Source organism: Anomaloglossus baeobatrachus, chromosome 12 (assembly GCF_048569485.1).
Source record: "Anomaloglossus baeobatrachus isolate aAnoBae1 chromosome 12, aAnoBae1.hap1, whole genome shotgun sequence".
Taxonomy (NCBI): domain Eukaryota; kingdom Metazoa; phylum Chordata; class Amphibia; order Anura; family Aromobatidae; genus Anomaloglossus; species Anomaloglossus baeobatrachus.
The window spans coordinates 110,758,303-110,765,457 of record NC_134364.1 but is presented as its reverse complement, the minus strand read 5'-3'; positions in this window follow the sequence as shown (position 1 = coordinate 110,765,457).

Here is a 7,155-nt window from a genome sequence, read left to right as displayed (position 1 = left end):
GAATTGAATAGTCCCTCTGTCACTCAGTCTAGTGTGAACACAATCATCAACCTTTCCTCTCATTCTCCATCTCCTGACATGATTTCCGTACTTTCCAAGGGTCTGAAATTTTGTATTCCGGAACCTTTTGATTTTGCTGAATTCAGGGTGGATTTGTTTAAAGCTATCTGTAAGATCCATTTATACAAACATTTTCAGTCTGCACCGGGCAGTTCGGGATCTACTCCGGAGGGGCATATCCCGTGTACTGTTGATAGTAACCACTTCGATGTCACGGGTGCTTTTGACGCAGATGTGGTTCGGGACGCTGAGGTACTCCTCAGTCTGAATGAACCCCATCATGGGTCTAGCCCCAGTGTGGCTACTTCTGCGTTATCAGTAAATAGGTTCACTAAAGGGATTAAATCCGCTTTTTATCCCCCCCCACGGTACCGGGTAATTTGGTGGACTTATATCAGGATACTATCCTTAAAGACATTGAGGCATTGATCTATACTAACCCCACTCAGAATCTGAGTCAGGGCGAAATGACTGCCATTCGCATTATGCGGGGTTGGGAGGACACTGTGTTCCGCGAGGCGGATAAGGGGGGCAACATTGTCCTCCTGACACGGCAACAGTATGTTCAAGAGTGCCTCCGACAGTTATCTGACAAAGCCACCTATACCTAATTGCCTAGCAACCCCATTCAGGAATTTAAGAAGTCCTTAGTGCGGCTCTTGAACAAGTTCATTGGTCTAGGTTTTCTCTTGCAGACGCAGGCAGACAAATTGATCCCTCCTTACCCTACGAAGCCTTGCTGGTATTGTATACCCAAAGTCCATAAGAGTAGAGACAATCCCCCGGGCCATCCTATAGTGGCTGGTATCGGCTCTTTAACGGAGCTGTTACGGGGGGACCGGCAGATTAGGACCAGGGGGTATATATCCTAATCGCCAGTCGGGGCCCACCGTGCTCCAGATGACAAAGGAGCTGCTGGCACCTGAGGGTTAGGCGGAGACTATAGAGCTGGATGGCTCTGAGATAACCCAGGAACTCTGGGAACCGGTCACGTGTGTTGGGACACGTCAGACCGGACGACAACCCGATTAGCGTTTTGGTGCACCTAGCGCTACACCGACCACGTGTGCAGGAAACACGTCAGGCCGGGTGGTAACCAGGTAGCGTTGACCGGAAGACCGCCACGAAAGCGCCCTGTCGGCCACGTGTGTAGGACACGTCAGGCCGAGCGGTCCTCCGATTAGCGTTTCTGGCCACCTCTCGACTGGCCACGTGTGTGTAGGACACGTCAGGCCAGATGGGTACACCAGTAGCGTTGACCGGGAAGCCGAGGAGGATAAGGAACACCCTGTTAACTCCACAGGGGTCCTGAGGTACGCTGTCCGTGCGCGTAGGGGGCACAACCGGACAGGTGGCGCAGCAGGTGCGTTGTCCATGTGCGTAGGGGGCACAATCGGACAGGTGGCGCAGCAGGTGCGTTGTCCGTGTGCGTAGGGGGCACAATCGGACAGGAAGCACAGCAGCCGCAGCCCAGTTAACGCCACTGGGCTGCTATAGCAAGACTGGAACGGCAGGAGGGAAGCACGGCGCCTGACCCTGATGTGCCGAGCCACGAATCTTGGCGTGACAGGCACCGTTCGCCTAACCCTACCTATCGCTTCCCAACATAGGCTTATGCCGCAATGAGGCTCTAACATGGAGGTGTGCTCTGACTGAGCAAAAGTGAAGACTGCGCACCTCCATGTTGTCTCCAGCCCCTTTTATAACCTGGGTCCGCCCCAAACCCAGGGTGGAACCACCAAGGTCCAATAGCAGAGTGCCATGTCATCAGTGACGTCACATGCGACCTATCCGGAATCGCCACATCATTGATGACCTCATGGCAGCCACGCCCCAAACACTTCACCAGTCATCGTCTGACGACCAATACTGAGGTGCCAGATCATAGGGGCGGGCCTCTGCGAGCCAGTCCGGAGTTGCCACGTCATCAGGACACCTGACACCCTCTGCCCTATCAGGGCCTGCCACCTCATGGACATGCTCAGTGAGGTCCTTACCGGACCTAGCCTCTGGTGCACTAAGTGCCTGAGCATGCCCAGTAGCCTGAGCAACAGGCTCAGAAAGCAGACTATCAGTTTGAGCATGCTCAGTAGGCACATCCCAGCACTTAGACACAGCACGAAGTCCAAGTACCTGTGCAAAGAGGCTGTTAGGGTTAATTGTGGGAGCATGCTCATAACACAAACAGGCTGAGCATGCTCACTAGGCAAAACACCGGGCTTAAACTCTGGCTGGGGTAAATCGGCGCACGCATGCGCACTAGCCGCCTCTCCACACTTAGACGTGGTGGAAGGAACAGCCAACTGGACGACCCGAGGCACGGCCAAGAACGGCAGCCGGCGCCTGGGCGCAACAGGAACCGCAGCAGGCGGCGCCGGTTCGTAACAGGAGCCTTTATCACACTATTTGGACTGGCTGCTAAGACCCATTCTTAGTCATATCCCCTCTTATGTCCAGGATACTGGTGACTTTCTGACTACTTAAGGGTATAACATTGCAGCAAGGCTTCCAATTAACATCAATTGACGTGGAGAGCCTTTATACCCGCATTCCCCAGCGTTTGGGGGTTCAAGCTGTGAAGGAAATGGTGGCACAGAGTGGGAAGGATGCTCGTTATTGCAATTTTGTGGAGGAGTCCCTTGATTTTGTTCTTTCTAGGAACGCATTTACTTTTTTGGACCGTTGGTACTTGCAGTGCGGGGGTACCGCTATGGGTACCCCTGTCTCTTGTGCCATGGCCAATATATTTTTGGGATCTTTCGAGAGCAAGTATGTGTTTTCCGATACCAACCCCTTTTTGAGGTATATTCGCCACTATTTGAGGTATGTGGACGACATATTCATTGTATGGGATGGCACGGAGGATTTATTCTCTGATTTTGTGTCACATCTTAACAACTCGAATACAATGAATATGTCCTTCACTTCCTCTTTGGTGGCGATACCCTCAATTTTTTGGACGTTGAGGTTTCCATCAGGGATGGCAATATTCACACTCAATTGTTTAGGAAACCGACGGCATCCAACTCACTCTTACATTTCCAGAGCGCACACCCCCTTCATACTAAGACGGCTTTACCGTACAGTCAATTTTTGCGGGTACGCAGGGCTAATAGTTCTGAGGAGACTTTTCTCCAACGGTCAATGGAATTAAAGGAAAGGCTTCAGCAAAGGGGTTACCCTGAGGAGCTGATTGATTCTGCTTTTGAGAGGGCTAGATCTGGTGTCCATTGTTCTAATCGCATGGGCCGCCCTGACAGAAAGAATGATGATCTGAATAGATTTGTGTTTAGCTTTCGGTTCGGTCCCTTGGAGCATGTCATTAGGAGAACTTCGTATAGGCATAGGCACATTCTGGAAAGAGATCCTATTCTGGAAAGAGATCCTACTTTGGTTGAAATGAACAAGGCTAATCCTTTGGTCTCGTTCAGACGTTGCGTTAACCTACGGGATAAACTAGTGAGAAATAGACTTACCAGCCCCTCTGTGTGGCTTGATAGATGCTGCCCGCCGGGTAACTACCGGTGTGGCCACTGCAGAGTTTGTAACCTGCATCTCACTGGCCGATCCCTACAGGTGGGTTCACACTCACATTCGGTGCTCCAGTTTATTTCTTGTAAAACTAAATTCGTTGTCTATATGATTTTCTGCCCTTGTGGCAGATTTTACATAGGCAAAACAATCAGATGTTTGTACGTCAGGTTCAGGGAGCACTACAATTCGGTAACGTCAGGTAAAGGTTCTCCTAGACTGATTTCTCACATCCGCGAGCATCATAATGGCAACCCTGATGTCCTCCGTTTTGCTGGCATGCAGAGGGTTGTCCTTCCATCGAGGGGGGGGCAACCTTCAGCAACTTTTACTACAAGTTGAGGCCAAACTAATCATTAATTATGGAGCTCAGGGGGCATTGGGTTTGAATGATCGCGTGGATCTGTCAGTTTTTCTGTAGGTCCTCCATGTGTGTGCTGTGACATATTTTGCATATGTATTCCTTCGGTGTCCTTTCTCTCTCCTTTTTTGGTATATTTGCTTTGTAAAAACCTTGTTTTTATTGTTTTGTATTATGGCATGGTGTGTTCCATGTTTTATATGCACATTACATTCTCCTTTGTATGTTTTTATGTGGCACGCGACACACCTGTGAGCACTCCTATATAGGGGGTGCCGTTGTAGCTCCACATATGGACCTGTGGAAGCCTAATTAATTAGGCGAAACAGCTGTCGTCCTCTACCTGGGAGCCAGCTCACAGCTCGTCTCCTGCTTTTTACCCTGCACCGTCTAATAAACTAAAGATTCCTGCACAGCGGTACGGAGTGCGGTCCCTCATTTCCTTCACTCATCCATCGGTACCTGGACTTTTCTTCTGGACTAGCACCCCCGCTCAGGATACGGTAATTCCCAGCCCTCAACGAGCACACATGCGTTATTGCTGAGTGACATACAGTGGTGCAGCACCCTCTCTATCTTGCTGGATTAATGAAAGAATAATGACAAATTATTAATACATTCTGATGTGGTGACAGTGCAGCTGAACTCCCGGTTTCCTCTATTACGATCTATCTACTCCACTCGGGGCTGCAGCTATTGAGCTATATACATCCAGTGGCTAATATAGGAGTTGTGACTCTCACAACCTCCTCAGGTGAGTTTATATCCAATTACTCTCCTAATTTTAATTGTGGTAAGACCCTATTGCACTTCTCCTTCCACAGTCTCCGTCTTCGCAAACTTGAATTAATATGAGATTGCCTGTATTCATTATAAGTAGTGTTGTCGGAATTTTAGTCTCGTATTAATAGCTGGATATTATAAGGAATTCTTTGTACTCGTGATTCTGTATGTGCTGATCTATGAAGAGGGGGAGAGTAAAGGCCCAGTCACACACAACGACTTACCAGCGATCCCGAAAACAATGCGACCTGATAGGATCGCTGGTAAGTCGCTGGGAGGTCGCTGGTGAGATGTCACACAGTCAGATCTTACCAACGATACAGGAACGATACAGGTCGCAGTAGCCACCTGTATAACGATCTCAGCAGTCACTGTGACCCTGTCACACAGTGTCAAACACAGCGATGTGTCCTGCCCAGCAGGACATCACCTTTGAAGAAAATGGTCTGGACCATTCTGCAACGACTAGAGATCTCACAGCAGGGGCCTTATCGCTGGTAGGTGTCACACATAACGAGATCGTGTAGAGCTGTAGGGGGAAAAAAGCGCAATAGGGTCTTACCCGGTATGAGGGTAAAGAGACAGAAAGAGGAAAACAGAGAAGATCCAGCACTCGTGTTCAATGTGTATAAAACTTGACTTTTATTTATATTCCATTAAAAATCCGATGTCAATCACATCCAGGATATAAAAACCCCATGAAAGATGAGATGTGGTGATGGTACGCGTTTCGAGCTGACACGCTCTTAATCTCAATCCATCTTTGGATTGAGATTAAGAGCGTGTCAGCTCGAAACGCGTACCATCACCACATCTCATCTTTCATGTGGATTTTATATCCTGGAGGTGATTGACATCGGATTTTTAATGGAATATAAATAAAAGTCAAGTTTTATACACATTGAACACGAGTGCTGGATCTTCTCTGTTTTCCTGGAATTTTTGGCCGGGCCGGCCATCTCCGAGCACCTGTTCTCTATTGGAGTCTGCAAGACCTGGATGAGCTGATTTTTTGTTTCTTGTTCAGAGACAGAAAGAGGTACACTCACCTGTTAGGGTTGTGCAAGTCACAACTCCTTATGATCTCATGTGAGTGCCTTTTTGCGTTTTGGAAGCGGCCCCGGAATGCAGTATATAATATATAAGTCAGGTAAAAGATATGATATGATTGAATATGATTTCCTTTCCTGAGGAAGGAGACGGAGATGTCTCTGAAACGCATAGAATTATGAAATAAAGGAAATTCTTTTCAACTACAGCATCAGTGGTTTTTAGCACGGCATTTAAACCGGTTTTCTCTTTACCTGACCTATATATTACATAACGAGATTGCTAACGGGATCACTACTGTGTCACTGAAGCCATGACTCAGCAGCGAGCGATCTCGCTAGCGATTTCGTTATGTGTGACAGTACCTTAAGCTATTGTCCAGACTTTGTTTATCTAGGCTTCTACTGTCTGGGCAATAGGGCAAAAGATAAAGATTTATTGAAGGCCTATTCTTATCTCTAATAGATAATGGTTACAAGTTTCTTATCTGGTGAGCTGGGAATTAGGGATTTATGTTTTAAGGCTGGGGTAATATGTGATTGCTTACAGTTGTTTCTTTTTAAGTATTACTATAAAAAACAGATGTAATCCTAGAAAGGCAGACAATCTTATATTTGGTGATTCGAGAGCTGTCTCCTCATATATGAGAATAAAGTCTTCAACAGGAGCAGATGTGTTCGGCCTCTTTGATTGATAAATAAGAAATTCTCCTGTCACATACTTTTCCTTAGCCCTCCTAAATATTTGCATCACCACTATCATCCATTCCGTGAACAGAATACTTGCAAATCAGTTGCACTCATGCATTTGATATGGTTCAGCCATTAATAGTATCATGTATTCAAGGAAGCAAATAACACGTGGTACAGCGCTGAGAACATTTATAAATACTTAGATGCAGAGGAGGAGAGAAATGACTGATATACAGACTACGTTCATTTATATCAATCTTGTGATTTTTTTCGTCTCATTTCCAGGAGACATTTTTATCATTATTGTGAATATTCTAGATTTTTGCAAGAACAGAAGACTTTCATTAAGTGACCAGCTCATATTTGGCATCAGTGTCTTCAACCTTCTACATGGTCGTCAGAAAGGGTATCTACAGTACAAAGAATTATTTCAATTGGCTAAAAATGAGCATGATATGAAAGCTTCTCATTTCCTTGTGTGCTATACCTTGACCACCTTGTGGTTTTCGACCCTCCTTATTGTACATTTCTGTCTAAAGATTGTCAATATTAAGCAGAAGTTCTATATTTTTGCTCAGAGAAAATTTACCAAATTGTTTCCTTGGATTATAATTGGTTTTCTCCTAGGATGGTTTTTCTCTAGTCTTTACACTGCACTGGAAATAAAAGAGGAGTGTC